General features: G+C 43.9%; 1 protein-coding gene across 2 annotated transcripts in view; it reads left to right on the top strand.

Moving 5' to 3' along the window:
- The first annotated feature begins 225 nt into the window (after window positions 1–225).
- Window positions 226–15,549, top strand: part of TSPAN9 (tetraspanin 9) — a 199,900-nt gene continuing 184,576 nt past the window's right edge. The window contains exons 1-2 of one of the 2 annotated variants that reach the window (XM_042795246.1): window positions 226–452; window positions 713–878. The gene's annotated coding sequence lies outside the window, so the exon portion shown is untranslated. The remainder of the gene's footprint in view (window positions 453–712; window positions 879–15,549) is intronic. The other variant, XM_042795247.1, reaches the window with a different exon arrangement.

Below are 15,549 nucleotides of genomic sequence, written 5' to 3'. Positions count from 1 at the left end.
GGAGCAGCAGGTGCCCCCAGCCCCGGCGCCGCCATCCAACTCGGGGGGGCGCGGGCGAGAGGTGCTGCCTGGCGTCCACCCGAGGGGGTTCCGAGGGCTGCACGGGCGGCACAGGGAGCGGGGCGGGACCCGGGCGAACGGGCTCCCGGCAGAGGTGTCAGAGAGACGCGACGTGGGGTCGCGGCGGCCTCTCGCTCCGAACTCAAGAGTTCCGGGCGGCCTGCGAGCGCGCTGGGAGACCGGGCCGGCGGCGCGCCCCCCCCCCCCCCCCCCCCTCCGCGGGGCCGGAGCCTCCGCTGGGCAGCGCCCCCGGCTCCTCCCCACTCGGTAGCGCCGGTCCGCGCCCCTCCTCCCGTTTCCGCTGGCAGAAGCGAGAGCCGAGCCGTGTCCTGCCCTGCTTCGGCGGTTCCCCCGCCGCTCGGCCCCATCCGGCGAGGCCCAGGGCCGCAGGGGTAAGACCCGGCGCTGGGGCGGGATGGCGAATAATTGCAGGCGCTTCCAGGCCTTGGGAGATGGCAGGAGCGGGGCGGCGGGGGCAGTCGGAGGCGGGGGGTGCCGGTCGCAGGGGCTTGGGGGGCCGCCGGCCTGGCTGTTGGAGGCGGTGGGGGTCCGGACGGGCGGCGTGGGGTAGGGGTGCGAGTGGCACGTAGGAGTAAGGAGTTCGTGGTGAAAACAGTAACCTCCTCCCCCCCCCCCCCCCCCCTCCCCCCAGCATCTGTATAATTTTTGCGGAAACAGGAAAGTTAGTTCAGAGGGACGAGGCGAGGCCGGCGACGTCAGCGTACGCGGTCCTCGCGTTGCCCATCTCTACAGGAGGTTCGGCTGGGGATCTCTCCCCGCCCCCGAGGAAAATACGCCCGTAACAGCGCTGCTGGCAGGTGGGGAGCTTCCTTCCTTCTCCCCTTGCACACCCGCCGGGGCTGCGGCGGGGCGGGGGGGCACGGAACCGAGCCGCGCCTTGAATGGGTGGGAGCGCGGAGAAGCCCCACGAGGGACGGAGCGAGCGTGAGACTGCGGGGGGGGGGGGAGCCCGGGGGGCGGTGGGGGAGCAAGCGCTGCTGGGCTGACCGCTCACCTTGGCAGCCGCCCCCAGAGGCGGGGGCAACGGTTTTTGCCTTCCCCTTTCTTACGTAAAACTTGATTCCAGCTTTGCCTTTTTCTGTTCAAGCTTCTGGAAACTTTTCTTTCTGAATCTTGGATATCCACCTGTCACCGTGCTCCTGATGGGAGGTGGGAGCAACGTGAGGTCTGCCTCTCTCGAAAAGGCCTGCTCCAGAGGTTTCTCATGGGCAAACAGGAGGACCTGTGGTATGGGAATGTTGTGGTGGGATAAAAGCTAGACTACAAGGGAGAATAAAGCTGCGTTTCTTCACTTAGTCCTTTTATCATCTATGTTATTCTATGCTTTTACTTAGTATACTTTTGTGGTTTGAACCGCAGCGGTAGGAAAGGGGGGCATCTGATTTTCCTGCCTGACTGCACTGAACTTATTTTAAGACTTTGGGTCAAGTCATCTGGGATTTGACTGAGAAAAAGTTGGATATTCTCCAGAACAGCCATGAGAGTCAAATCGCGCGGGGTTTTTTGAGCTGTTACTCCTAGAGGGGCCTAAACTTTACCTGTGGATGCCAAAACTTAACATATTACTGTAGCAAAGTTCTTAGCAACAGGTGCTACGGGTAGTTTTAATGGTTTATTTGTTAATTTGGTCGATGAAGTTCTTTATAGCCAGGGCATATAATGGCAAAGGATAATAGCTACTGAAAAAATGCATTCATATGAGTTATATCGACATAGAATGTGGGGCCAAAGTTAGCACTCAATAACTTATAAAATTTTAAAAGATTAATTATCAATGTGATGTGCATGTAGTTCATAACACCAAGGAAAAAAAAAATCAGTCCTTGTAGTTCTATGCCCTTTGCTTCCATTTTGTGTTTTTTTTCTGAGCTCCAAGAATGAAAAGTGATGGAGCTAATGTAGCTTCTGCTTCTGGATCTTTCCCTTTCATGGTTTTTTAGACCTGCAATATTGAAATTGCAAACTGTACAGACAAGGCCTTTTGTGTAATGGAACTGTAGAACTTACGACAAATTTGCTTTTGGGCATCTGCACTTTCTTTAAAACTAATTAACATGAATAAAGCTGCATGAGAAGACCTTGGGGTCAGAATATAGATAATACGGCATCATTTGCATTATTCGGACAAAGCTCTAAGGTTAGAGTGATCCTGTTCATCGCTCTTGAGAAGGGTAGAGGGTTAACTGGGAATGTTAGTGTTATCTTGGTTATTGTGGTTATTTTAACAGAAGATAGCCATCAGAGATGCATATCCCATATGCTTTCCTTGCTATTTTAAGTTATTTTCTTCCCAAGCATGCCAAACCTCAGCCTGTCTATAAGAGCATTTCCAACACAACCGTGTACTTTTAGTGTTTAACCCCTCCCTCCTCAAATACACAAACTAAAAAATTGCAATTAAAGTAAAATATGGGAACAGCACAGAATAAAATAGGAAAACAATACTGAGGCTGCAGCACTGGTTGGAGGGATTACTTTCGCGTTTGTGGCATGTGAAACCAGCAAGTTTGCACTCGAGAATCCAAGACTTTGTCCCGGTATTACTCTGAGAGCTGGTATGGCATTTGTTGGGCCTTGATCAGAAGAGACTGCTTGTTTTAGCAGCAGTATGTTAACATTCCCGTTGCACTTGGGTTTTACAATTGAAAACCTGTCTCAGTTTTTCACTTCTGTCATGTTTTGGAATTGTGCTGTTTGCAAGCGACTGATGCCCCATTAGTTTTCTATGTTATAAGAATGTCACTACATTTATTGATGCATAAAAAGAGATGAGAATGTTTTAAAGAAGCTGGGCATGAGTCAGCAGTGTGCCCTGGAAGCAAAGGCAGTGGACAATAAACAGGGCTATAGTAATAAGACTGAAATCATTATACTAAGGGAAGTGATTATCTCCCTGTACTTAGCATTTGTTAGACAGAGTCTAGAATACTGCATCCAGTTTTCTGCTCTTGGAGACAAGAAAGGTATGGATAAATGAGCTGGTCTAGTGGAGGGCCGCTGGGTCTGTCAGGGGTCAGAGCAGGCGTAATGGAGCAGCCGGCCCTGGGTGAGGCGTGGGGAGCTGGGAGCGGAGCGTGGTAACCTGGCTGGCAAGGCGGGGGCCCCACCAGCCAGGGCCGTGTCCCTTGGTAATGAGTTAGGCAGCCAGTGCTAATCAAGAGTCTAGATCGTGAGACAGGTTTGTGGTAATATGGCAGGCCCAACGTCAAGTTGAGACGGGAATCAGCAGGTCAGGTATCAGGCCCAGTGCTGGTAATTAGGGTCAGACACAGTCCGGTTATCACAGAGCAGATCGATAGTGATGCGGCAGGTCTGAGGTCTAGTGAAGAAGTCAGACCGTGGATCAGGGTCTGGATCAACAGGGTCCATGACCGTACACGGGCATGGATGGAGACAGGCACACCTACAACACAGCTTGGACAGGGACTGAGGACCAAAGACAGGGCTTAAATGGAGCCCCAGAGGCCACGGGCAGAGTGTGGGAGTGGAGGTGAGGCTGATAAGGGCCTTTAAAGGCCTTTCAGTGTGTTTGGGGTCCTGGTACAGTATGAGAATCACGCTGAGGGAACTGGGCTTGTTTAGCGTGGAGAAGACGCAGCTTTGATGGAACCTACAGTAACTTTCCATTACTTAAGAGGAGGTTATCAAGAAGACAGAACTAGGTTCTTTACATTGGTATGTGGTGATTGCACGAGGGACAGCAAATATAAGTTGAAACAAGAGGTTCAGTCCATACATAACGAAAATCTTTTCTGCTATGAGGACAGTCGAGTGTTGGAACAGGTTGCCCAGAGGGGTTGTGCAATATCTATCCTCACGAGTTTTCAAGACCAAAGTGGATAAATTCCTGTTGTGACCTCAGAGCTGACCCTATGAAGAGTAGAGCAGGAGTGGAACCTCCTCAGGCCCGCTCCAACACAAGTTCTCTGATCCTAAGTTCAAGCAGCCATTTGGTCTGAGAAGGAAGGAGGTGTGTAAAACTATGGCAATATTCGTAAGCGGCACAGATGAAGAAATGGATAAAGGTTTTAGGATGCTAATGTGTTGCTAAGATACTTAGTAGAGGAATTTTAAATAATCAAATAAAAATTTTTCCTCACTATGCTAAGGGCTTATGCTGGAAAGATGTGTGTGTGGGCAGTGTGGCTGAAGATATTTTCTATTTGAAAACTTGTTTTCCTTTAGTGATTCTCAATGTACAAAGTGCCTTTTTAGCATAACATCACTTAAAGATGCTTTCTGGAGTAGGTTAAGCCATGTTCTTTCAAAATTCATGTAAGATGTGTGATGACAGAAAAACATGGTGCTGAACTTGGGGAAAGATGGTGTATGATCAGGGAAAAGTTCTTACCTGAGGATTACTTTCTTTGACCCTGTAGAAGATAGAATAAACACGTCTGGATAAGCAGAGCATTTCCCCATTTGTGGCACGGTTGATAATGGACCTTAGGGTTGAGTCAATCCTGGTAGAGCCAGTTTAGTAAAACCCAGAGAATGTGAGTGGACCAGAAATAGGTCTTTGTCTTTTCTCTCTACATGGCAATGAAACTGTAGTGAAGTAGGAATGCACTGAGGAACTGCCTTCTCTTAACTCCGTATAATGCATGCTAGAATTTAATTTTGCGGAGGAGTGCTCATTGGGGTACAAACTTTTGTATATTTTGCTCATGTGTAACGATGCTCTACTGGAGACAAAAGACCTATCACTAGTGCACTCTGTCCTTCCTCTTCATCTCTCCTGGTCTTCTGACTTCCAGGGACTGTTTCTGCTGCTCTTTGTAGTCTCTTCCAGATTAAACATGCATTGCTGAATGTCAGTTTTCTGGGGGGAAAAAACCCCATCAGTTTGTGGGTCACTTTCTCTGGTTTGGTGACATACTTTCAGTGATGTGTTTATAATGAGGCAGGACGTTGCTCTCCAGCGAAAGATGTTGGATGCGTTCCTCATTGCACACGTGTTTCCAGGAAAGTCATGTGTGTCTGTGAGTTGTCTGTTGCTGTAGACTAGACAGCACTGTGCTTAAGCTGTCTTTCAACCCCTATCTCACCTTTTCTACTCAGCCTGCTTTTGAAAGCACTTCCTTCTGAGGCTCTATGAAACTGTTTCTTCTCATATTCCAAGCACTTGCATTCACTGCTGTCAGAAATAAACCTTGAGGGCTAGAGTTGGGCAGAGCCCTGCTGCTTTTGCCTTGTCTGCAAGCATAGTATAACAAGAGACATCTGACCTCCATGCTTCACACAGAAGAAAGGATAAGAAACATGGGATCCCCAGTATGTAATGAACTTGCATTTTGATGGCAGTGAGATGTATTATGCTTTAAAATGCTTGTTGAGGAGGGGGTGAAAAATGCTATTGTTGAAAAGCTTTTAAAATCAAGGGGTAAAAACCAGATAGTTATGTTCTGGGAACAGCTCCAGGGAAATGAGGCAGACTAAATCATAAACATGCTCCAATAAATCTTTAAGTGGACAAAGTTATTAATTAAGCTTAGCATTTCTTTACAGTGATGTGAATATGATATTGTAATATTATGATAATACTGAAACAGTGACATTGGTTTAAAAGATTTGAAGTTTGCATCAATCTCATTCAAGTGGTATAACAGAAAAAATTTTCTTATTTAAGTTCTTTTGAAAGCATGTTTTTCCTTTTGCTGTCAGAGTTCTCATTTCTAATGCAAACTCTGTGATGCTGTTCTAATGCCTGATATTTCTGAAGGTGGAAGTGACTAATAGCTAGGGTGCTTATTTCCATGATCCCTGTAACAATTGCAAAAGAGGAAATGAACTACATTAACTATTGGAAAGCCAGTTATATTTCTGAGGCTGAGTCACTGCATGTCTCTAGAACCAGCTGAACCTTGTTAACTGAGCTTTAGTTTCTACCCTGATATTGTTAAAGTAGAGCTGCATTTGCTGTGGACAGTCTTTACTGATTTACAGTTAAGAAGAACTGGTCTGTGTATATTCATAATAAGGGTATGATGGAATATATCAACCTCATGCAGGGATAGGACCACAAGAGCTGTATTATCTTTATGTGGCATAGACTGGAGAAGGAACTCAGGGTGGAGTAAGTGAAAATGCAGGAATCTTGAGTTGGTAGGCTAAGGGAGAGGAAGCCTGCAGCCCTGCCCTGGGAGAACGGACTGAAAAGGAAGGATGAGGTGGTACATGGAACAGAGAGCTGAGGTATCACACCCAGCAGGTTTGAAGGAGATTTAGCTCAGAATCTTGTGGTTCTGCCCTAGGGAACAGGGATCAGCTTAAATCCTAGAGAGCAGAGGGCTCTGTGAGCTTTCCTGTATTTGGTGGCCTTTAACTCCTAAAGTCATTCAACCTGAAGGATTGAAGGAGACATAGCTTGAAGTTGAGGGAATCCTGGGTTTAGAACACTAATGGGAGGGCCTTGTAGGAAAATGTTGTGACAAAGCTAGATGAGTAGTACCTTCTGATTGGTAGTTTTATCTGTATTCAGGGGTTGCACGGTTCTCTGTAACCTCTAGGTAGTTGTTACTAATTTCCAAATGAATATGGCTAAAGAGGAGTAAAGCCTGAGAGACAGCATTGCATAATCTAGTATTATTAATCCTAGTCCTAGAATTTGGTAGTGAGTGCTGCCTCATCAAGTGCCTTATGGCAGTGTGTTGACAAACACTGGTTTTTATGGTGATTGCAGCTGTACTCAAAACTCATGTTGAGTACGGGCAAGGAGACTTGGATTTGCTCATTTCTAAAGGTTAAATAATTCAAGAATGCTTTTGAAAGCGTATTTTCATTTTTCTGTGTCTTGATGTTTTTCACCCATAACTCTGCATACAGTTCAGTATGGTTCTGCCCAGAATGTTCAACTAGCTTTATTTTGAACAGTTCTTTGATTTCTCAAATATGTATTCATCCCAAAATCAGCTTTGCATTGTGTTTTATGTTAGGACTGTAATGCAAATGAAGGTTATTACCTTGCTTTGTTTGAAGACAGTGCAGCTGAAGTTCTGAAGGGTTGAAAGAAATATTCTAAGAACATCTAGTATGTTGTTTCCACTGGAGGACAGTGTGCAGAATATTGTTTATATGTTTGTATACATCTGGACAAGATACCATCAGGGGAATGGGATAATGGCTCTGGCAATAGAAGAGACCTGTACTAAAAAGCAGACAGAAGCATGTCTCCTTGTAAGATAAAAACCTAAATGTCTGGCTCAAAAGCCCGTAAAGGAAACCTTCCAAGTATAAATAAAGTGTTTCTCTTTCATACAGCAGAGTATTTGGATCTCTCCAGTGCTGCTATGCTGTCTCACAAAGTTTTGCCAAGTAACGGTGGCTCTGAGTGTTAAAAAGGCTCTTGCTCATCTGTTTCCCAGCGGTGGAGAAAGCGGCAGGACAGGGAAGACTTTTGCATTTTGTAGCATCCGGGACACTATTAATAGCAGCAGTGGCAGCTATGGGGAGGATATAAATTATGTAGACACCTATTGCTAAGCTATCTGGAACCATAAAAGCAAAGGGGAAGAACTGCAACTCTGGAAAAATTTCCAATTTATTCCCCTCACAACCACTTGAAATGGAAGATAGGCTGGATCCTACACTGTGAAGCTTCTCCTATTTCAGGTAGGTAACAGGGAAGACCCAGGACAGTATTTCAGGTGAATTTGGTTGTAGATCAGGATAAGAAAGCCATGGTAAAAGTAATTGCTGGGACCAGTGATTTGTAGATGGATATGAAAGAGGGGAAGAGACTTCATTGTGAACAGGAGCTTTTTGGAAGTGTTCTCTATTTCAGATATAGAAGGCAAAGTGAAAAGGACTGTGAAGCAGAGAAGAGGTCTTCTAGGGTGAACCCAGAGGAGGAAATGAGAGCAGAGTCTTAAGTTCCCACACCAATGTAAATTCATCTGCGATGTTTTCAGTTTTCAAAGTTTCATGTTGTCCCACTGTTTCCTGGTGGATGATCACCACAAAATATCTCTCAAGAGTTATACAAGAAACTCCCCTTTTCATTCTATTTTTCTTAAAAATAATTTTTCAAGACATCTTTTTTAAAGCAGTTAGTTTTCCCTGAAAAATTCACCTTCATTAGGTTCTTTCTCATTTTTCCTCTTACACTTTCCTTTTCTTAGTCTACCAGTTGGAAGTTTTCTACTCTCCAGGGACCGCCGAGTAATATCTATTACATCTTGCTTTCTTTTATGAAAGCTAAAAGTCCTGCTTGTGTGTCATCGTAGCTTGGTTTTCCCAGCTATGTAGTCTCCATTTTCAACTCTTCCTTCTCATTCTATTTTCCATCAATTCCTCTTTAAAGAGCTGAGGAAGTTCATTCTATGGTAAGAGTACCACACATTTTGTTTTGCTGTCTGTAGTCCATTTATACCTTGCTGTTTTTACATTAAACCACAACAAAGGAAACCAGTTCAAGTCATTTAGATACGCAGCTGTTTTTCCTGAGCAGCTTTTTAAAGAGCTCTGAAAAGAGATGTTGCATTGTGCAGGAATCTCCACCTGTGTTCCTGCTTTAGCAATGCCTCTGTTTTTTAAACTCGAAAGTCACTTCTCAGAATCCTCTTAAGCACTTGTCTTTTTTGAAGGTGAAGTTATGTTATTTGCTCCATGTTCTTAAGTCAGTAGAATAAGATCTGTTTCTTCAGGCGGTTTCTACTTGGACAGCCCTGTTACTATTTCAAAGGTCTGAAAGTGGTTAGAGATGTAGGTTTTAATTTTGTTAATAAAATGCACTCGTACCATACTTCAGGTACAAAATATCCCCACAGCAAACTTGAAACCATCAGTGACAACCAAAGTAGGAATTTACCTGGTGCTAATGGCATTAGACCAAGGCATCCATTTACAAAAGCAGACATACTTTGCTGGCCCTTGGGACATGCTTTGAAGAACTGAAAGCAAACTATGCTTTATTTTAGAGGAGCAAGTATGGTGATGTACTTAACGGTTATCAGGAGATAAGTGCCTACCAATCACTGAGCTTTCTAGAAGAGAAAAGATTTACATTGTCTTGTAGGTTTTGCTAGCCCTCATGTTACAGGACTTCTGGTTTGGAAGGCAGCCCTGTCTCCTGATGTCCTTCTGCTGTGAACAGTGGATTGGACAGATTGCCTGGCTGTTGAGTAGTTCCCCACTCATATTGACAACATGGTAAAAGATGCAAGTTTCTGAAGGAGTCACAGAATGTTTGTTTCTTGCATCATCATTTGTTGCAACAGCCTTGTACCTACCTGAGCCCTGTAGTGTACCTTGGAGGGCATAAACTGAGCTCTTCAGCTGCATTTGCCTGTGAATTTTTGTCTCACCAGTTCTGGTCTGTCAGAACATTCTTGTTTCTTTGAGTTTGCTAGCAACTTTTGCCTTGGTCAACAGTAAGACCTCTTTCCTCTAACAATTTTCTTGCAAGTATTTAATTTTCCTTTGTTAATTTTACTGTATAGACCTGGTTTATGTCAAACCAAGCAGCGTACCTCTAATGTGGCTAGGACCACTACCTGGTACTAGATTACATGACTTGAAGGACTCCACTCAGACCATTTCTGCCTTTGCTGCAGATCATGCTGTGTTCCTAACAGGCTTATATCAGTGCTGAATGAAGTTCATCTTTAAATGTGGTTGACAGCACACTGTGTGTGGCATCAGTTTGACTAACTGGCAAACATCTGTGCAGTAGATCTGTGGGAAAATTGTGTTATTTAATTATTGAATTTTAAAAATTATTTTTATTTTTTGCTAAGCCACATTTGACTTAAGCATGATTAATTCAGTTGCTGAAATTGTTGTCTCTTGTGTCTCTAGGGAGCTAGTTTGGTTGGTTGGTTGCCAGCATGTGCTTTACATAGAGCTTGACATCAGCAATGAGCCTAGTGTTCATGTAGTATTAGTTCATTTATGGGAGATGTATAGAACTGATGTGCATGGTATGTTTAGTTGTCCATGTGCTCCAGCAGGTATAGTAAATAGACTGTGTGAACTGTGAAATCAAGAAGACCATTTCTTGGCAACAAAAGCAATGGTTAATTTGAGGTAAATTAGTTCTTAAAGCTGGATGTGAAAAGGTTGAAGGCGAAGGCAACTAATTAGCTGCTGAAAGGGGTGGTAGTTAGTTTTGAAAACACCATTCTTGAAGTCAGATTTTCTTACCCAGCTTTAACAAATGCCTTATATTGGAAATCTGAAAACATTTAGAACTGTTTAGTACTGTTCTGTGTCTCTCCTCCACATGGTTGGAGAAAGTCCTGGGTTCACTCTTGTCAGTTTGCTATTTTTGTAGTACCCTTCTAACATTGGGGTGGTGCTCTTACAGCCCTGAAAGTACCAATATGAACTGGAGAAAGTGGGGTGCTTTATGTTGTTTGATTTTGTGTGATTTTCATTCCAGCAGTGGTTCATTATACTAGAAGCAAAGGTGAGACCAGTCAGAAAGTGGGACTAGTGCAGGAGAGTTCAATCTTGCTTCATTTCTGTTCTTGCTGCTGTAAACAGATCATCAGATGTCTTGGAGATGATAGGAAACCTAAATGCAAAGGGGAAGAAGCACTGGATTTTTCTGACTAGTATTTCTGATTTAATTGATACACAGGTTTTGCTTTTACCCTTAATCTCTGCTTTCCCTTTAGTTTATGTGAGTCTGTTTTAATATTTTGCCTATTGCCATTTTTAAAATTTGAATTCAGATGAAATCAGGATATTATGCCCAAGAGACCAGTGATTAGACTTAGTCCTTTTGTCAGTGCTGCTTGCACTGACATTAAAGGGAGGCAAGTTGGGCCAGCACTGAGCCCTCATGAAACCTTCTTGTCATCTGTTATTTTCTTGCCACAAATGCTAAGAGTCCAGCGTAATGTGGTTGTTGGTATGTTATCTCCAAGTGCTGCTGTAGGTACCCAAGGAAATGTAACAGAGTAGGATATTAATTATCTTCATTATATGCAAATATTATTCTTCCTGTTTTCTTACCTGTCTGTGACATTTAAAGGGAAGGGAAGCAGGGAAAAAAGAAACAGCGTTCCTATTGATCACACTTTCATTAGTCCATATACGTTTTGTCCTTTTGTGCAAGTGTAATTGGAAATACAGACTCATCTTGGAGGGACCCACTGTTACCCTCACATTTGGTGTCCATAGTGCAGCTGTGGGCCTATTGCTTTGTGTTTTTTACATTCCCTACATTCTTCAGGGATTTAGCCTTGGCTAAGAAGTGAGTGGAAAATTGGGCACTGCCTACCTTTCACTGTGTTTCTGACATAGAGGAAGTAACTTCTGGTCCTTCAGGGAGAGGAAAGATGAGAGGCATCTTTCTGCTGAATGCCACGTGTTCTGCCAAAGGCTGCAAGGAGTTCAGGTTGGTAGGTCCTAGCAATGGCAACAGCGGAGAGATAATAGTCCACTCTTGCAATTGGATTGCCAAGGACTGTTGCGTACTTCTGTGCTGCTGGTGTAAAATTTTTAAAGACAAGTTGTCCTGGGTTGAGTGAGTGGTGGAGTTTTTTGGTGGCAGGGGAGGGGGCTATAGGGGCAGCCCCCTGTGAGAAGCTTCTCGAAGCTCCCCCAGCTCCAAGTCAGCTCCACCTCTGCACCAAAACAGCCCATCAGCTGCGCCTCTGCGAGAACGTATTTAAGAAGGGACGTGGTGAGGAGCAGTGGGACTAGTGAGGAGGAGTTGCTGCAGCTGCGTGAACACCAAGGTCAGTGGAGGAACGGAGGAAGAAAGGAGGGGGGAGGTGTGCCTGAGCAGAGACCCCCCTGTATCCTGTGGGGAGATGGCAGGGCGGCCCCCCCTGCCACCCATGGAGATCTACAGTGGAGCAGACACTGATTTATGGCCTGTTGCTCCTGATCGGATTATCAAGGTTCTGTGCCCGAAGAAGGCCGGGGTCTTGTGGGAAAAGGCAGCTCCCGCTGCTGTAGTTCAGCGCTGTGAGGATTGCAGCATGCGGGGGAGTCCCACGCCGGAGCAGCTCGGGAAGGGCTGCAGCCGTGGGAGAGAATCCAGTTGGAGAAAGTTAGTGACCCATGATAGAGCAGTGTGGGGAACGCTGTGGCCCGTGGGAGGAACTCATGTGGGAGAAAGTTTGTGGAGGACTGTCTGCTGTGAGAGGGGGACCACGATGGAGCAGGAGGAACAAGTTCCGGACACTCCCCTCACCGAAGATGGAAGAAAGCGGCAGCACTGACTGCACCCCCCATTCCCTGCCCCTGCACCACTGGGGGAGGAGGTAGAGATATCGGGAGCAGAGCTGAGCCCGGGAAGAAGGGAGGGGTGGGGGGAAGGTGTTCTCAAGATGTGGCAATGCTTCTCACTGTCCTACTCTGTTATGTGTTGTTAGTGTCTGTAATAAATGTATGTTCTTTTTTTGTTCCCCTAACGAGTCTGCCTTTTGCTCGTGATCATAAAGGGGGATTTTCCCCCATCCCAGTCCTATCTTGAACCCCAAGCCTGGCTCTCTGTCCCTTCTCATTGCTGGAGGAGAAGTGAGAGAGAGCTGCTGCATTGTGGTTGGCTGCCACTCAGGCCTGAACCACGACATGAGTGCAGGCAAAGAACACCTACTGTTGTACCTTTTGGGATGAGTGACAAGAGATTGTAGTCTGTGAAGGAAAAAAATCTCCCTGCAACTGGAAAAGGCAAAGAACATTTTAGGTGAGGCTAAGAAAAAGAAATGCTGAAGCTTTCCTTTACTGTTGTGTAAATCATCATTACAGGTGATATGCCACATAGTGACTCAGTCTTGGGGCTATGGCAGAGATACATTGACCTTGGGATACTGTTTATATAATGGAGAACTGAGAAATATACTGAGAGGGGTTTTTCAGTGTCAGTAGTTCTGTTGTCTGACTGCTGTGGAAAAATTCAATTGTAGGAAATGTATGTTTCTGAGTGAAAAAATTAGTAATAAAATGTATTAATAAGAAGTGTACATCTAGCTTAAAATCTGTACATTTGCTATTGGACATGAATAGCTTCTGGGTATTTCAGTTGCAAGACAAACAACAAAGAGATAGTTGGGGGAGTGTTAGACATCAATATAGGTAACATCTGTATTTGTAGTAGATGAGACAAAATGCTACAGTATGTAAGATAACCTATGAAATTTCATGCTGTAGAATTTATGAGAGTCATAAAAAGCCTCAGCCTAGGCATAAAATGTCTCCCTTTGAAAGGCTGCCGTGTGTTTACATTTTGCAGTGATTTTTTTTTATTACTTTTTGCATGTGTGCCATGGTCTGTATCATACCAAATGGTGTCCTGTAGATTCCTGTGTCCTAGGAGAGCTGTGCTCTGCTCTTGGGTGATGGACTACACTAGAGAAAAAATAGTTGAATAAGCTTGAAATGGTTGTTACTTGTTCTAGTTTTCTTTCCATTCATCCTTGCGCCACTTGAAATAACTGCTGTATTGTGAGCTCTTTTATCTTGTTCCCACCCCTTTAAAATTTGATACTGCAGAAGTTAATGTAACATTATCTATAATGTTTAAACTGCCTTACGTTATGAAAGTGATAATTCCCACAGCATCTATAACTCTGTCCCCAGAAGAGAAAGCACATCAAGTGAGTGTCTTAAGTTACACTGTTATGTACCACTGGGCACTAGGTTGTACTGTTTGGCAAATATCTACATTTTAAATCTGGTCCAAGTCCATGGCAGTGTTGAAATATCGTATGCTAATTATGCTACATGATCATATTACACTGATAAATGGGCATAGGCTTGATTCCCAGGTTGCTGATTTGTGAATCACATCATCAAGGAGTACAAAAGAATCCACATCCCTCAGAAAATGAAGGTAAATATGATATTTCAAAATTTTTTCTTGCATGCGTGGTAGTATGCAGTTTTCTCCCCTTTCCATTGTGTTACTGAAATCAGTTTCACAGCAGATTGAAAAATTAGTATGCTATCTCTAATGGAGGTCTAGAAATTACCTTACTTTCTTTACCTTGCTGATCAGTGTTAGCTATGAGATTTCAGATACCTTTTACTGTAATTCAAGGATTTTCTTTTCAAATGTGTCCATTTCTGCTAAGATAGGGTTATGTCATGCTGAGCAGAATGGGAAACGTGTGTTTTACTTTCTATGAAACAATTATGCATATTAAAAAGCTTGCCAGACTTGAATTTCTAGTATCTGAACAATAAATTTATTAATGTAAAATGATTGAATACCTTGCTAGCATGTGGTTTTGAAGTTGAGTGAAATACTCCTACTCATCACTCAAAATTAAATGCAGTGTGTTGCAAAAGCTATTGTAGGAAACTTCCCAGCAGAGAAGTCAGACCTAGACTAATTAGTGGAGATCGTCTTCAGTTGTATCTTAAAATCACCACTTACTGTGACTTTTTTTTTTTTCAAATGTTCGTAAAGCACTGTGGGCCCTAATTGTTTTCATTGTTGTATAGTGGAATCAAAAGGGTGTGTGAGATGCTTTGTGATGGTATGTTTTTGGCAGTCAGCCATTTCAAATAAGATGGACATTTTAATGTACAGGATGTACTAAATAATGGGTTTTAAATGTTTGAGGTGCTATTGTATGGGGGCAAGTTGTCACTATGCCTTACTCATGGGGTGGACTGCGGAATCTTCTAGAGTGACCCTGGATACCTCATTGGGTCAAGGTCTGCTTTTCATTTGTCCAGTTTGTTTTGGACTGCGAGCAGGTTTATTGCTCCCAAATTCTGTGTATTGTGCTCAGCAGAGCGAGTCACAGAGAGTAAGGCGTGGGAAGTATTGTACAAATACAGGCTGTAAAGTTTCATTCAAAATGAGATGAGACAAACAAGGTGAGAAGGAGAATTATGAGAACATATTTAGGTGATTTATTTGGCTGTCTTACAGAAATAACTTGATGACCCAGTAGTGTCAAAGGCACGTATTTATAAAATGTGTGTAACGTGCTGGGGTGTTCCACAGTCAGGCCAATAGCTTGTTTGTGTCTGATTTGAGTGACTTCTTGGTATCAGTCTCTGTTCTTTGTCATACAAAGAGCTTGTCCAGTTAAACGGATAATGTTAGATCAGGTCTTCAGGAGCATTATTAGAAGTCCTGCTTAGGTATCGTGAGGAAAATAAAGTTGCTCTGGGCAGTGGCCTTGGGGTTGGCCTTTGACCAGGACAGGGTAATTTTGTTTACAGGGGTCTCTGTTTTAAACTGGATTCTGAAGCCTTGAGGCAGAATTATAAGTGATCCTGTCCTGTAAGTTACTAAGTAATATGATACAGCTAAGCTTTAATGTGCCACAAATGTAAATCTCCATGTATGAGAGCACTCCACTGGAAAAAAGATAAATTAGTTTTGGGGAAAGCAAAATGATTTGTCCCAGAGATGTTGTTAAGAGTTAAGCTGGCTCTTCTCGGGTTGCTTGAACCTGGCATATTTGTCCCCATCATTAATTAAGAGCTTTTGTTTGGTGGTACTACCACTGTCACCAAGAAAATGTATTTTCTTATTACTTCTGCTCCCTTGGA

Source organism: Tyto alba, unplaced genomic scaffold (genome assembly GCF_018691265.1).
Source record: "Tyto alba isolate M040663 unplaced genomic scaffold, T.alba_DEE_v4.0 Super-Scaffold_21, whole genome shotgun sequence".
Classification (NCBI taxonomy): domain Eukaryota; kingdom Metazoa; phylum Chordata; class Aves; order Strigiformes; family Tytonidae; genus Tyto; species Tyto alba.
This window is presented reverse-complemented; position numbering and strand designations above follow the sequence as displayed.